Source organism: Salvelinus fontinalis, chromosome 4 (assembly GCF_029448725.1).
Source record: "Salvelinus fontinalis isolate EN_2023a chromosome 4, ASM2944872v1, whole genome shotgun sequence".
In the NCBI taxonomy this organism is placed as follows: domain Eukaryota; kingdom Metazoa; phylum Chordata; class Actinopteri; order Salmoniformes; family Salmonidae; genus Salvelinus; species Salvelinus fontinalis.
In genome coordinates this window covers 71,967,049-71,983,862 of record NC_074668.1, presented here as the reverse complement: position 1 = coordinate 71,983,862, position 16,814 = coordinate 71,967,049, and the positions used below count along the sequence as shown (strand labels likewise).

At 43.5% G+C, this 16,814-nt stretch overlaps 1 pseudogene; it reads left to right on the top strand.

Moving 5' to 3' along the window:
* The first annotated feature begins 1,787 nt into the window (after positions 1–1,787).
* LOC129854345 (malonate--CoA ligase ACSF3, mitochondrial-like) overlaps positions 1,788–16,814 on the top strand; it is a 38,354-nt pseudogene continuing 23,327 nt past the window's right edge.

Here is a 16,814-nt window from a genome sequence, read left to right as displayed (position 1 = left end):
TGCATCTCTTGGATGGAAGTCAAGTTTGCAGCTGCGGCACGGAATAATTCATCACCCCCTCCACGGCCGGGAGGATCCACAGGTAGTTGATGAAGTGGCAGTGCCAAGCGTCCCAACTGGCGAAGACAAAGCGCAGCTGCTGAGAGTCAACGCGGCCAGATGCCACTGCCGACGTACCATGTGTTCCAAGTGGGGCAAGAGGGGGAGAGTAGAGGCGCTTGCCAAGATCATTCTCACATGGTGCCAACCTGACACATGTTCTGGCACTCCCGAAGGTTTCTTCTCCCAGCTCGCTCCTCTCCTTCCCTCAGATATGAGGGGGGTCCTCTCTCGCTCTCACGCGCTCTCTCCTGTCTGAAGTCTTATATGCCTGTCCTGTGCCAAACGAAAGGGGAGTTGTCGCCCGCTGCCGGCCAAGTTGCACGCCCGCTCCGGAGCTCCGTCAAAACGGCAGGCGCTGGCTGGCATCCTGAGAGGAGAGCGCCAAGAGTGCCAAGAGTCTGTTCGCTAGGTCGCCATGCCCCCCATTGTATCCATCCCAGTATGTCTCTCCAGAGCAGCTCTATATCTAGTGCTGAGTGGCTGGAATTCCAGATCTGCCTTATGCTATGTGTCAGCGTCATGGCTGACCTCGACAGCCGCAAATAAGCCGTTTAAATCCAAAACAAACATGGTCTTTGTGACCAAAGCACAAACGTAGAAAACAAAAATTTGTATCCACATTCGACAGTTTAGGTTGTATCAGTATAGCGGTGTCATCTGTATGAATAATTACTGAGCCAATATTCTGATAAAGGGATGCTCTATGAAGATGATATAGCTGCTGGTGGCATCTTCTCGACTGGCGTTTCCTCTGCGAATGGAATGGCTCTCCCTTTGACGATACTACTTCTGAAACTGGAGGGGAGTTTTTCTGAGACAAAGCCTCCAGTTTCATAGGAACATGCCATCCTCGTTTGCAATGTAGGGGTTCAGGGAAGTGAAAACTTTTTGAATGAGTGCCATGTCTGAACAATTCTTATCTGAGGCCCGCGACTGCCAGCTGGTGGCTGAATGTGCCCGGCTCTGTGAGATGATGCCAAGCTAGTTGGCACGCTGGAGAAGTGGCATAGAGTGATCTAATGCCAAAACAACTCTGTGTGGTGCATATCCCACTTTCTCTCCTCTCTCTTCCATCTCCCTCATGCTCCATGTCTCAGTTTGAATTGACACGTGTTCACAACAGAAGTCTTAGTGAGATTCTCAACAACAGATGCCACCAGGTTGAGGCAAGAGGAGGTGGAAAGAGATTCAAGTTTGCAAACTCCACACATTGAGATTTGACATAGTTTACATTAATGAATGGGTTACTCACAGTCATAGAGGTTATATTAAGAGGTCAGTAAAGTCTTCTACCACTTGATTCCTCATTCTTCAATAAAATAATAATAGAATGATCAAATTGCATAAACATAACTCAATTAAATGTACAACAATCTAGCAAGAGGTTATTGACTCTTTTGTGTTCAAGTGGAGTAGAATCTCCTTCTCCACATCTTTTCCTGGAAAGTATAGCCTAACATCATAATAGAGCACAGATACATCTGTGTTTTAAAGTAGTCATGCATTGCAGTATGAAAATGACTTGTTTGTGTTTATTTAACCTGCAGATTTAACAAAACTCACTCACCTGAATTTTCAGTCTCAGATTGCTTTGTTCCGTGTTTCACAACCAGAACTCTAAACTCTAGCTCCAGTTTCCATTCGGGAATTTTATTCTGACGCACCGTCACAAGAATGACCGGTGTTTGGGGAAGGTGAATATTTACATTAGCAGTAGGTTTGAATTACCAGGTTAGCAAACATTGCCCTCGTTGAGAAAACGGATATCGTTTAAGCATACTAACATAGCATGTTAGAATGTAAAACACAGTCGGGGTTTCTCGCTAAAATTAGTCGTCACCAGTTACCGGCATGAACTAGCTAGCTCTTTATGTATGAGCATATTCATTGAATGGTGTTACGTTAGTTAGCCAGTTAGCTGCACCATTACCCTCAAGTCCAAAGATCAAGTCAGGTGACAGACTGTTTGCTGAAGTTGCAGAGCTACTTCACTGTATCTGTAAAAGCTTGACTATACCAAAGTGACTTGAAGCAAAAACCAACACTGCGCTCACACCACAAACTGATTATATTCTGTGCCACTGCCTGTCCCTGAATGATTTGTCCTTTCAAAATAAACAGTGTGGCATAGCAAAATATTTGCCAGCAGTCTAGCCTGCACAGTATTCATAGAGGTGTCACTGCAGATAAAGGCAAACTGCAAGCCTGTCAGAAATACAGTCTTATCACTATAGCAGGGATAGCGCCTATTATAACAATTTCACTCAGCCTATGTTAATTATGAATCTCTCAAAACTAACAGGTACTCCAATGTGACCATTGTGTGGCTTGACATCATGAGGATAACATTGGTAGCTTTGAGGAGCATAGGAGCATAGTCTCCCATCATGTTGTCAGGGGCAGTACGTCACTTGGTCCCTCTGTGGCTCTCTGCTTTGACTGCTGGCTGGTTACAGTGTGAGGCAGGGCCAGGGAGATGGCTGCTTGGACAGGTCTTGAGGAGAGCCTCCACCTCCACAAGAGCAAGGCAGGCTGCAGCAGGGGACAGTGCCCCTGTGTTTTCTAGAGCCCGAGTGTACGGGGACAAGCTGGCCATAGTGGACGACAGTGGGAGCCACAGCTACAGGGTGTTGTATGGCAGTAGTAGGGGCCTGGCTGGGCTTATCAAGGCAGTTTTGGACTGTCCCTCTGGGGACCTGCAGGGAAAGCGCATTTCCTTCCTGTGTGCCAACGATGCCTTGTACACAGTAGCCCAGTGGGCGTCCAGCTGCCCCCCATCTCCAGCCTCAGCTGTCTTCTGGAAGCCCCAGAGACCCAGCCTGAGCCTGGCATCACAGACTGGGCCCAGCGTCCTGCCATGATCATTTACATCAGCGGCACCACAGGCAGGCCCAAAGGGGTTCTTCACACTCACAGCAACATTCAGGCCATGGTAAATAGATTATTCAGTTGTTATATGCATTAATTGTGAGCATAAGATGAATACTGGTGTTATTCTGTGCACTGCTATTTATCATAGTGATGTACTGAGGCATGTTGAATATTTGATCAGTCTGAAGGTTGGACTGAATTTTGAAAGCTAAACTTCAGCTTTTTTTCATTACTGATACTAACCAGGTTTCCATCCAACCTTTTTAGAGTAAAGTACATATCGGATAATAAAATGTCATGACAGTCCTGATGGAAACCGATTTTTTTTTTTGCTAAAGGTGTCGTAAAATGAATTATGCAAGAAATGTAGGTGGAAATGCTTATATGAGCAAATACTAATATAAATAATCACCATATCAAAGTAAACTTGGAGTCACGTGATGACATGTTGTGTGGTCATCCCACTACAACTCGTTGGGAAAGCATGCAGTTTATTAGGCTGCAGATGAAATAAATGATGCTGAACTTCAAAGGGTGGTGAAAGTGCACGGTGATGAGCTTGATGCTCCTTTCCAATAAATATTGAGGATCTTATTCTGGTGACATGATCATCGATGCTTGGCTGCCGTTTGACAAATCTAAATAAATCTTACTCTTTTTTCAATAATAATCTCATCGTGTCGGCAACATTTTATGAGACGACCGTCAGTAGAGTTGAAAATGCGATGGAAACCCATTTAACTTAATTTTTTATTTGGTACATGGGAATTTAACTGCAAAAAAATATTTTTATATAATTTTTTAAGTCATCACGCCTTTTATCTGCAACAAGTCAATTAGATGGAAACACAACTTAAATTGTTTTTTTATAAGGATTTTATAATACTCACATGAAAATCTGTTGCCAATTGGATGGAAACATAGTTATTTTTTTTATTTCTTGCTGTCGGTACTGTGAACTTCAGAAGTATTTTTCTCTTGAGGTATTAACAGAGGTTCTGTTGAGACAGTTTTCTGTAGCCCAGTGGTATGTAAGGGTGGATTGGCGGAGGTTACACATACGACAGACAGAGTGTCGTTTTGCTTTTGTTCCACTTGAGCTTTCTGAATAATCGGCCAAATTATTTCATTACATGGGGCACTTCAGGCTATGTAGAATGTTTTTGGGGTACATTTTCAACCACAATTGACCTGCATGTCCAGTAGAGTAGAAAATTAGATCACCCTCAATTAAGGAGATTCATTTGGAAATGACAAGCCCAGGGGGGGAGCTCGGTGAGGGAACACGGAAGAGATGCTTCCTGGAAGGTTGAGGGCTTGGGGACACTATCCATTCCCTCTGCTCCTTCCAGCTGTCTGGCCGTGCTGACTAAAGACAGGGGTTTACTCTCTTCTTGCACGGTGGTTACATTAAGTATGTTTGATAAGGAGTGGCAGAACGAAACCTTCAGGCAGGACCATCATGAAAGCTTTTGAGTGAGCTACCCATCATTATATAGAAAGGTGTCCAAAGAACTGGTAGGAACACATTGTATGACCAAATAGCTCAGTGGATCTCTCATGGCCTATCTCCCCCTCTCCCAAGTTCAGGTTCTGGTGTCAGAGTGGGGCTGGTCCAGAGATGATGTCATCCTTCACACCTTGCCCCTGCACCACGTCTATGGCATTGTCAACAAGCTGCTCTGACCTCTCTGGGTGGGTGCCACCACCGTTATGCTGCCTACCTTCCAGCCTCAGAAGGTACATTACAACTATAGTACACTACTACTGCTACTACTTGTAATATGCTGTTTCAGTTGACTCCCACCTCATGCCCTGACTGTGCTGTCAGGTATTCTACTGCTGTCTGCCTTGTGTGTGTTAGCAGTAAGTAGTGCTCTGTAAGGGACTTCAGTGGAGGCTGTCTGTCTTCCTCTTGCGGGGATCCACTTCACAGACCTGAACAATGGAGACACACCGGGGCGGGAGGCTGGTGGGGAGTAGAAGGGGGCTGCTGTTCAACCTTATCGGCTAGTTGTCAGCCATCGGCGCTAATTGTGGCAGTGTTGCTGTGCTGAAAGCACCGGGCCGGGGGTGTCAATAACAGAGCCTGGAGCTAAACTGACACGGACAGGTCCATGATGCCCCCTCTGCCTCATCCCGCCGGGCCGCTGGGGGTCATGGGTGTTGGCAGCCAGGCAGGCAGTGCTCCAGGTTGGCAGTCAGTGCTACCCCCCAGACTGTCACGCTAAGCGTTTGGAGCTGGGTGATGGATTGCCCTGTGTGGCTTTGTATCTGACCACGCCAACTCACAGCACAGGCTTTAGAGCCAGATCAATCGATGAGGTGACATTGAAGGATGATAGTGCTTGTTTGGAGAGGTGGTGGTGGAGTAGGTAAGGGGGGGTGGTGTCAGAGGGGTTTTAAGGTCTAGGAGAACTTAATGGGAGTCAAGGGTATGATTGACAGGTAAGGGCTGTAGAGGACAACCAATAAAGAGGAGGTTTACTGTAGTATCAGAGCATTTCACTTTCTTTGTACCTAACCTGACCTTGTGTACCAAACAGACAGCATACGCTTTACTCGCACCCCTGAGGATGCCTTGTAGATTTTCTTTTCATTTTCTTGAAGTCATAATGAGAAATAAATCGATATACTGTAATATATTAATATAGCTCTAGGCTATTTCTGAGTGACTGTCTAATAGACCGGTTGGAAATTGTACTGATAGTACACTATATATACAAAAGTATGTGGACACCCCTTCAAATTGTAAAAAATCGAGCACAGATCCATGCAATCTCCATAGACAAACATTGCCAGTAGAATGGCCCTACTGAAGAGCTCGGTGACTTTCAGCGTGGTACCATCATAGGATGCCACCTTTCCAACAAGTCAGTTCGTCAAATTTCTGTCCTGCTAGAGCTGCCCCGGTCAACTATAAGTGCTGTTATTGTGAAGTGGAAACATCTAAGAGCAACAACGGCTCAGCCGCGAAGTGGTAGGCCACACAAGCTCACAGAACAGAACTGCTGAAGCATGTAGCGCGTTAAAATCGTCTGTCCTTTGCGTCAACACTCACTACAGAGTTCCAAACTGCCTCTGGACGCAACATCCGCACAAGAAATGTTAGTATGGACCTTCATTAAATGGGTTTCCATGGCCGAGCAGCTGTACACAAGCCTAAGATCAACATGTGCAATGCCAAGCGTCAGCTGGAAAGGTGTAAAAGCTCGCCGCCATTGGACTCTGGAGCAGTGGAAATGCGTTCTTTGCAGTGATGAATCCCGCTTCACCATCTGGCAGTACGACAGACGAATCTGGGTTTGGCGGATGCCAGGCGAACGCTACCTTCCCCAACGCATAGTGCCAAATGTAAAGTTTGGTGGAGGTGGTACATTATAATGGTCTGGGACTGTTTTTCATGATTCGGGCTAGGCCCCTTAGTTCCATTGAAGAGAAATCTTAATGCTACAGCATACAATGACATTCTAGATAGTTCTGTGCTTCCAACTTTGTGGCAACAGTTTGGGGAAGGCCCTTTACTGTTTCAGCATGACAATACCCCCGTGCACAAAGCGAGATCTATACAGAAATGGTTTGTCGAGAACGGTGTGGAAGAACTTTACTGGCCTGCACAGCCCTGACCATAACCCATCGAACATCTTTGGGATGAATTGGAACGCTGATTGCGAGTCAGGCCTAATCGCCCAACATCAGTGCCCGACCAAACTAATGCTCTTGTGACTGAATGGAAGAAAGTTCCAGCAGCAATGTTCGAACATCTAGTGGAAAGCCTTCCCAGTAGGAAAAGGGGGGACCAACTCCATATTAATGCCCATGATTTTGGAGTGAGATGTTCGACGAACAGGTGTCCACATACTTTTGGTCATGTAGTGTATGATGATAATTTTGAAAAATAAATGTATTATTGCCTCTAATGGACATACCTGTGGTTGGAATCCTCCAGTGAACTAGATGAATGATAACCAGTACAGAAAAGGAGACAGAAGGGAGGATAGACATGGAAATTGAGTGCTGACTGACTCTGGGTAGTGTGTTTTTGTGTGTGCAGGGTTTTTTCTGGATAATAATGGGGCTTAGGTGGTGGGTATTGCGGGGGTGTGGTCACTGATCGGAAATTTTAGAGGCCCTCATGTAGGCCGCAGTGACAAAATGTATCTGTTTTAAAGCTAATTTTCTGAAATTCTACACGTTTTGCCATGAGGCTGAGAATTATTTTAGCATTTTTAAAGCACATTTCCAGCAATTCTACACATTTTGCATTGGGACTGAGAGAAAAGTTATATTTTTAAATCTAATTTACAGAAATTCTACACATTTTGCCATGGCTTATGCTATCTGAGTGACTCAAAAATTTGAACAAAATCATTGGGGGCCCCATGCCATGACAAAAACACTCCTGAATGCATAATTGCATAACATTTTTGATTCTGTCCAGCTTTTATTTTGGTGATTGTTAGTTCTCAAAGATGATCTTATTTAAAAATAAATATGCCCATTGTATTTTCATTTTTTTAAATATTTGGTTTTAGTTTTTCCCATGCCGAATATATATTTTTTTATTGGAGCTGGTGGGAGGAGTTATGGGAGGACACGCTCATTTTAATTGCTGGAATGGAATAAGTGGACCGGAATCAAACATATGGAAACCACATTTATTCCATTCCAGCCGTTCCAATGATATATATACTGAACAAAAATCAAAACGCAACATGCAACAATTTCAACGATTTTACTGAGTTACAGTTCATATAAGGAAATCAGTCATTGAAATAAATAAATTAGGCTTTAACCAAGGATTTCACATGACTGGGCAGGGGCGCAGCCATGGGTGGCCCTGGGAGGTCTTAGGCCCATTCACTGGGAAGCCAGACCCAGGGAATCAGAATTCGTTTTTCCCCACAAAAGGGCTTTATTACAGACAGAAATACTGCACATTTTATAGTGGCCTTTTATTGTCATCAGCACAAGGTGCACCTGTGTAATGATTAGGGTTGCACATTTCGGGGAATATTCAGAGGTGGAACCTTTCCGTGGGAATTAACGGGGAATATATGGGAATTCATGGGAATATATGGGAATTTATGGAAATATATGCAAATTAATATTAATACCATTTAAATGTAGATGTTTTTTGCTTTGGATATATTTACAATATCATGTGGAGACAGAAACATTAACATTTTACCTTATCATAAGTAGATTAAAAAAAATGAGCTAAAAACTAAACTATAAACTATCAAAATAAAGAAAGTCGCACACTCCATGTGTAATCTCCCAGCAATTTAATGGGTATTTACCAACGTTTCGGCATCACTGTGCCTTCCTCAGGGTAATGTCATGAATACTTGAACCAGGTTATGTAGACACACAGTGCAATTAGTGTAACCAATGACAGTGGTGAGGGGTGTGTCATAATGATTAAGTTAATTAAAATGAATTAGTGAAACTGTTAAAAAATAGTATATGGCATATTAAATATATTATGCTATTGTTATCATATAGAAACATAATGGAATATTGTACATCATATTAGCGTAAACACACAGTTGAAGTCGGAAGTTTACATACACCTTAGCCAAATACATTTAAACTCAGTTTTCACAATTCTTGACATTTAATCCTAGTACAAATTCCCTGTCTTAGGTCAGTTAGGATCACCACCTTATTTTAAATATGTGAAATGTCAGAATAATAGTAGAGAGATGTCAGAGTCGTGTGTATAGGTGGCAGGGAAGTCAGGCGCAGGAGAGTCAAATGGAGTGTAATGGAGTCTCTTTAATAGCAGTCCACTAAACATACTCCAAACACTAAATGTACATCAAAAACAAAAGTGGGTACGAGGACCCGTCGCACACCTATACAGACTTAAATACAACACTGACATAAAAACAATCTCTGACAAAGACATGAGGGGAAGCATAGGGTTAAATACACAACAGGTAATGAATGGGATTGAAACCAGGTGTGTAGGAAGACAAGACAAAACCAATGGAAAATGAAAAATGGATCAATGATGGCTAGAAGACCGGTGAGCACCGCCCGAACAAGGAGAGGCAACAACTTCGGCAGAAGTCGTGACAAGAGAGTGATTTATTTCAGCTTTTATTTCTTTCATCACATTCCCAGTGGGTCAGAAGTTTACATACACTCAATTAGTATTTGGTAGCATTGTCTTTCAATTGTTTAACTTGGGTCAACCGTTTCGGGTAGCCTTCCACAAGCTTCCCACAATAAGTTGGGTGAATTTTGGCCCATTCCTCCTGACAGAGCTGGTGTAACTGAAACAGGTTTGTAGGCCTCCTTGCTCGCACACACTTTTTCAGTTCTGCCCACAAATTTTCTATAGGATTGAGGTCGGGGCTTTGTGATGGCCACTCCAATACCTTGACTTTGTTGTCCTTAAGCCATTTTTCCACAAATTTGGAAGTATGCTTGGGGTCATTGTCCATTTGGAAGACCCATTTGCGACCAAGCTTTAACTTCCTGACTGATGTCTTGAGATGTTGCTTCAATATATCCACATCATTTTCTTTCCTCATGATGCCATCTATTTTGTGAAGTTCACCAATCCCTCTTGCAGCAAAGCACCCCCACAACATGATGCTGCCACCCCTGTGCTTCACGGTTGGGATGGTGTTCTTCGGCTTGCAAGCCTCACCCTTTTTCCTCCAAACATAACGATGGTCATTATGGCCAAACAGTTCTATTTTTGTTTCATCAGACCAGAGGACATTTCTCCAAAAAGTACGAGCTTTGTCCCCATGTGCAGTTGCAAACCATAGTCTGGCTTTTTTATGGAGGTTTTGGAGCAGTGGCTTCTTCCTTGCTGAGTGGCCTTCCAGGTTATTTCGATATAGGACTCGTTTTACTGTGGATATAGATACTTTTGTACTTATTCCCTCCAGCATCTTCACAAGGTCCTTTGCTGTTGTTCTGAGATTGATTTGCACTTTTCGCACCAAATTACGTTCATCTCTAGGAGACAGAACACGTCTCCTTCCTGAGTGGTATAACGGCTGTGGGGTCCCATGGTGTTTATACTTGCGTACTATTGTTTGTACAGATGAACGTGGTACCTTCAGGCGTTTGGAAATTGCTCCCTAGGATGAACCAGACTTGAGGTCTAAATTCTTTCCCCCTGAGGTCTTGGCTGTTTTCTTTTGATTTTCCCATGATGTCAAGCAAAGAGGCACTGAGTTTGAAGGTAGGCATTGAAATACATCCACAGGTACACCTCCAAGTGACTCAAATTATGTCAATTAGCCTATCAGAAGCTTTTATAGCCATGACATAATTTTCTGGAATTTTCCAAGCTGTTTAAAGGCACAGTCAACTTAGTGCATGTAAACTTCTGACCCACTGGATTTGTGATACAGTGAAGTATAAGTTAAATAATCTGTCTGTAAACAATTGTTGGAAAAATTACTTGTGTCGTGCACACAGTAGATGTCCTAACCGACTTGCCAAAACTGTAGTTTGTTTACAAGAAATTTGTGGATTGGTTGAAAAATGAGTTTTAATGACTCCAACCTAAGTGTATGTAAACTTCCGACTTCAACTGTATTTGGCTACGGTGTAAGTAAACTTCCGACTTTAACTGTATATATGTAAATGCTGTGAAAAAGTATTTTCCCCCTTTCTGATTTTTTATATTTTTGCATATTTTTATTTGCAGATCTTTAATCATATTTTATTTTATTAATTAACAAAGTTATGCAACACCCAATTCTCCTGTGTGAAAAAAGCAATGTCCCCCTTACACTCAACTGGTTGTGCCACCTTTAGCTGCAATTACTCCAACCAAATGCTTCCTGTAGTTGTTGATCAGTCTCTCACATCGCTGTGGAGGAATTTTGGCCCACCTTTGCATGCAGAACTGCTTTAACTCAGCGACATTTGTGTGTTTTCAAGCATGAACTACTCTTTTCAAGTCCTGCCACAACACTTTTTAACCATATTCATGTAGACTTGATTGTGTGTTTTGGAATACTGTCTTGCTGCATGACCCAGCTTTGCTTCAGCTTCAGCTCACAGATGGATGGCCTAACATTCTCCTGTAGAATTATCTGATACAGAGCAGAATTCATGGTTCCTTTTATTAAGACAAGTCATCCAGTACCTGAAGCAGCAAAGCATCCCCAAACCATCACACTACCACCACCATGCTTGATCGCTGGTATGAGGTTCTTACTGTGGAATGCAGTGTTTGGTTTTCGGGCAAATATTTTTTATTCTGCGGGCGGTCAGACAGACGACTTTGGGATGAAAATATATTTTGTTGTCCCACACATTATTTAGAAATGTTCCTCTTTCTGCTTTGTATGTGACAGCCTACCTATTCTATTAAAAGCACATATTTGTTGCATTATTCACACATTCAGAATTCGCTGCTTCAACTTACTGCTTCAACCTACTGCTTCAACAGTAGCCTACCTCTCCTCGTTGGGCGTGAAAGCTCAAGTATGCCTAGTATGTGTGGTCTCATTAAAATATAGTATGCTGCCTAGATGGGCAGAGAATCACGTGGCAGTTAACTTAAATATGAAATTAACTTAAATATGATGAGACTGTAGTTTACTACAATGTCTGTAAATAAATATTGATCATGGAAAAAAGTGGAGGGCGCTCAACCAACGTGAGTCGAAGTGCAATCAAAAAATGTAATCATCATTGAAATGGAAAAGGCACAATGCGCACATAGGTAGGCGACTATGGTGAGCGAGCATTGGTCCTTTCCATTTTAAATAAGTATTGATTACCCATTTATTTGTCTCTGCCTGCAAATCGTCCTCCTAAAAGGTAGGCTATATCCTATAGGCCTATGCAAAACGTAGGAAGTGTTGCTGTCATCATTCTTGCTGTTTAAGTTCAGTAGCCATACCTTCGAGATCAGGTGCGCGTGTGGTCTCAATTAAATAGCGTAGGCTATAGCCTATGAATGGGCTGAGAATAGGTCTATGATTAAGGTATAGTTTACTATAGCCTAATACTATAAATATTGATCACCTAATATTTCTCCGTCTGAAGATCTTCCGACTCCTAAAAGGTAGGCTATGAAAATAGCTCAAGAGAAAGTTCAAGTCTCTCCTACTCTGCTCTCTTCAAACTACATCTAGCATATTGGCTGATATTGCCCAGTAATACAGATAGCCTACACTCAAAAAGTGTGTTGAGTAAATATTAATGATCAAATATAGATTACTACTAAATAGAGTTAGGTACATCTAACACAGTTGTATTGAGTGAATGCTATAGATAACGCTTTTATTAGCTCACTTCTAAATCCTCTATTTATGTTGAATTTACCTAGCATGATTCAATTCCACTTGAGTTCCATAGTGTTTTTGTAACTGAAGTGAGTCACATAAATACAACATAAGTCACTTTGGTTTAGCGGACTTTATTGACCTCACTTCAAGTTATTACCAAGGTAACAGGCAATGAGAAATAAGTCATCATCTTCACACGAAACCAAACAATGGCAAGCACATTTGCATCAAAGTGAATAATTCCTAATCATTTAGATTTGGAAACACTACAGATCAAATTTTATTTGTCACTTGCGCCGAATACAACAGTAGACCTTACAGTGAAATGCTTACTTACAAGCCCTTAGCCAACAATGCAGTTTTAAGAAAAATACCTAAAGAAATAAAGTAACAAATAATTAAAGAGCAGCAATAAAATAACATTAGCGAGGCTATATACAGGGGGTACCAGTATAGAGTCAATGTGTGGGGGCACTAGTTAGTCGAGGTAATTGAGGTAATATATACATGTGGGGAGATTTATTAAAGTGACTTATGCATAGATAATAACAGAGTAGCAGCAGCGTAAAAGAGGGAGGGGGGCAATGCAAGTAGTCTGGGTAGCCATTTGATTAGATGTTCAATAGTCTTATGGTTTGGGGGTATAAGCTGTTTATAAGCCTCTTGGACCTAGACTTGGCGCTCTGGTACCACTTGCCGTGCGGTAGCCGAGAGAACAGTCTATGACTAGGGTGGCTGGAGTCTTTGGCAATTTTTAGGGCCTTCCTCTGACACAATGCCTAGTATAGAGGTCCTGGATGGCAGGAAGCTTGGCCCGAGTGATATACTGGGTCGTACGCACTACCCTCTGTAGTGCCTTGCGGTTGGAGGCCGAGCAGTTGCCATACCAGGCATTGATGCAACCAGTCAGGATGCTCTCGATGGTGCAGCTGTATAACCTTTTGAGGATCTGAGGACCAATGCCAAATCTTTTCAGTCTCCTGAGGGGGAATAGGTTTTGTCATGCCTTCTTCACGACTGTCTTGGTGTGCTTTGACCATGTTAGTTTGTTGGTGATGTGGACACCAAGGAACTTGAAGCTCTAAACCTGCTCGACTGCAGCCCCGTTGATGAGAATGGGGGTGTGCTCGGTCCGCCTTTTCCTGTAGTCCACAATCATCTCCTTAGTCTTGATCATGTTGAGGGAGAGGTTGTTGTCCTGGCACCACACGGCTAGGAGGTCTCTGACCTGCCTATATGCTGTCTCGTTGTTGTCGGTGATCAGGCCTATCACTGTTGTGTCATCGGCAAACTTAATGATGGTGTTGGAGTTGTGCCTGGCCATGCAGTCATGAGTGAACAAGGGAGTACAAGAGGGGACTTAGCACACACCCCTGAGGGGTCCCCGTGTTAAGGATCAGCGTGGCGGATCGGTTGTTACCTAACCTGGGGGCGGCCCGTCAGGAAGTCCAGGATCCAGTTGCAGAGGGAGGTGTTTAGTCCCAGGGTCCTCAGCTTGTTGATGAGCTTTGAGGGCACGATGGTGTTGAACGCTGAGCTGTAGTCAATGAATAGCATTCTCACATAGGTGTTCCTTTTGTCCAGGTGTGAAAGGGCAATGTGGAGTGCAATAGAGATTGCATCATCTGTGGATCTGTTGGGGTGGTGTGTAAATTTGAGTGGGTCTAGGGTTTCTGGGATAATGGTGTTGATATGAGCCATGAACAGCCTTTCAAAGCACTTCATGGCTACAGACGTGAGTGCTACGGGTCGGTAGTCATTAAGGCAGGTTAAGGCTTTTACAACTTGGTGACGGAGCTCAACACATACACACTGAACTTTACTCAAGCCTGCTCTGTGGTGTCCACGCAGTCCGAAGTCCAGTCGACCGAGGCGTCCGCATGGTCCTGAAGCACACCTTTGCCACATTTCATATTTCATATATCATATTGCATTGATAAAACTGGGGGGACAACAGTTGGGGAAAGTTGAACTTTATACTAATACTCAGAGAAATCGCCTTGCTATTGACCAATCGAAGCTCACTATAGTTTCCAGACTACTGGATTGGCTGTTGATACCTAGCACTACCTAGCCTGCTTGCTAGCACTACCTAGCCTGCTTGCTAGCACTAACATGAGGGTGAAACAAGCGTGACAATCCAAATGTACGTGTTAAAAGGATCTCGCCTATATCTTCGCAACACACTTCTCCCTTCTTGTCTCAACATTTTAATTTATACTCAAGACACATTATCTTCACACATACTTTAGATGCTTTTCACTGACAGCCGCAACTCATTTATCAACTTGGCCTATTGCCATGTGCGCTACCCAAATTACGGGCTTCTCAAATATGCATAGGCCTATAAGCTTGTGATTTGAATCAATTCACATCTATTTTTTTTAAAGAAGCTAATGATTTTGAATTATTTTATTTATTTCTGTATAGACAGGAGTAATTAGGCCTATATAGCCTAATTTTGGCAAATGTATTTGTTTTTATATCAACCTTCTTTCCTTGTCCATGCAGAATCCAAAGGTGCAATCCTAGTCATATTAGCAAACCATCCTAGTTGTTGCATCTTTAGATTCCCCCTCTTTCTACGTTTTTAAGAGATACGGAAAAGCTCTCATCAGGTGAACTGTTCCGAATGGTGTTTTCCCACGAATTGCATTGGCTGCTTCGTTACAGGAGTTGCATGTTCTGTTTGGATGAATTACCATAATCTAAATGTGATTTATTTCATGCTGCGCACCGTGGGTGGACTCCCTAATGGGTTACGCAACCAATGCATATGGGTTTGGTAAATTTCTCAAATTGCGGGTAAATAAAAAATATTCCCAATTACGCTGTTTCTGGCCCCAGAGGAAGGAGTGCTCTGCTCGGTCAATCAAGCAGAGGAGTGGGTGTGTGGCTCCAGCAGGCCCCCAGTGTCCAGTCTGGAGCGTGAAATCTCGAGCTCTGCTGGTCGGCTACTGTGTAGCAACCTAGCAGTGCCAAAAGCCCCGGTCTGCCTTAGAAAACATATTTAAATTACGATCGCCAGAACGGCCAAACAAAAACAATTCCGGTGAATCATTTTTTAAATTCGCTACAAATCGAGATATATTTCTATTCTGACGTCTACATTCTGACGTCTACGTCTACATTTTCCATAGGAATACGTGGATGACGTCAACGCGATCACTATCTACTGGTTTTAATGTCCATGGGCTCCAGCCATGAGTACAGTAGGAGAGATAACAGAACATACCAGGACTGGAGTCACAGACCAGAGGCCAGGAGAGCAGAGGACAAGAGGTTAATGGCTGGGAGGTCATGATCCATCCTCACAAAACTGAACTGAACTGCATCATTGTGTGGTGGTGGAGAAAAGGTACTGACTACAGGGCTAGTAGTGAGTAGCTGGATGCTGCTGGGTTAAGGGCTGTTTGGGATGCAGGCTGCAGCCGAGGGTCTCCAACATACACTCCCCCAGGTGGAGGGCAGCTCTTTGATGGACATAAATTGGCTTTTCCCCCCTCCTGAGTGGCTGCTGGGGGAAGCGCTCCACTGCGCTTGATAGACACGGCCCAGAATGCCCAGAACAGACACAGGAAATAATATTCCCCTCTGAACCCCGCTATCTAGTCTGTCCGTGTGTGTGCGTGGTTGTGGATGTGTGTGGCTGAGCAGATAGATAAAGTTTTGTGAGTTTGTGTGAATAGATGGGTCTCTGTGGGATAGTCCACGCTTCTGCCTGTTTATTTAATAGACACATCATTTTTAAACCTTAATCTATTTTGATATTGCAATATTTAGAGCTTGATGAAGGGAAGAGGAGCGAAAAGGCGGGGTTGATAAAATGACGAAGCAGGTAAGTTGAGAAGGGGAAGTTAACTAAAGGGAGTAGGCAGTAAAAGAGGGTGATTTAAGAGGACAGGGAGGAGGGGAAGCTGAGGAATGGGTGGCAGATGAGGAGAGAATCCGTGTGGGGTGTGATGGAGAGAGGGACAGACAGAGGAAGACTGATAAGAGTAGGGGCAGTGAAGCAGGAAATGATGAAATGGAGAGAGTGAGGGTGTGTGAGAGAGGATGAGGGAGAATGAGGGAGGAGGTTCTAGGAGGGAGAGACGTGCGCGTGCTCCCAGGGGGGACAGAGCCAAGGAGAATCTGTCGTTCACCTTCAATTAATTCACACTGTCCTCCCACTGTGTGTTGGGGGTGCAGCCAGGCGTGCCGGGGGGGTGTATGAGGGACTCGTAATATCTCTGTGTGTGTGTGTGTGTGTGTTTGTATGCATGTGTACTGTGTAAGTAGCTTTGTCCTTGCGTGAGTGTATGTGAGGCGCTTATGTATAAATGTGTAACCATGTGTCAGTTAGTCTCTGTTTATGTGCATCCACCTCTGTGTATGACTGAAAAAGAGAAGGAGGAGGGTGACTGGCTCTTGGCTCCACATTTGTAAATTAAAAAGCAGGCAAAAGGTATTTTTAAAAGGCAACGTGCCCCAGTGTTATGACTGACCTCAATAACATTCCTGTTGAATTCCTCTTTAAGAAGCTGTTAGACTGACCTTTACCGATCCTGTCAACGTTTTTGTAAT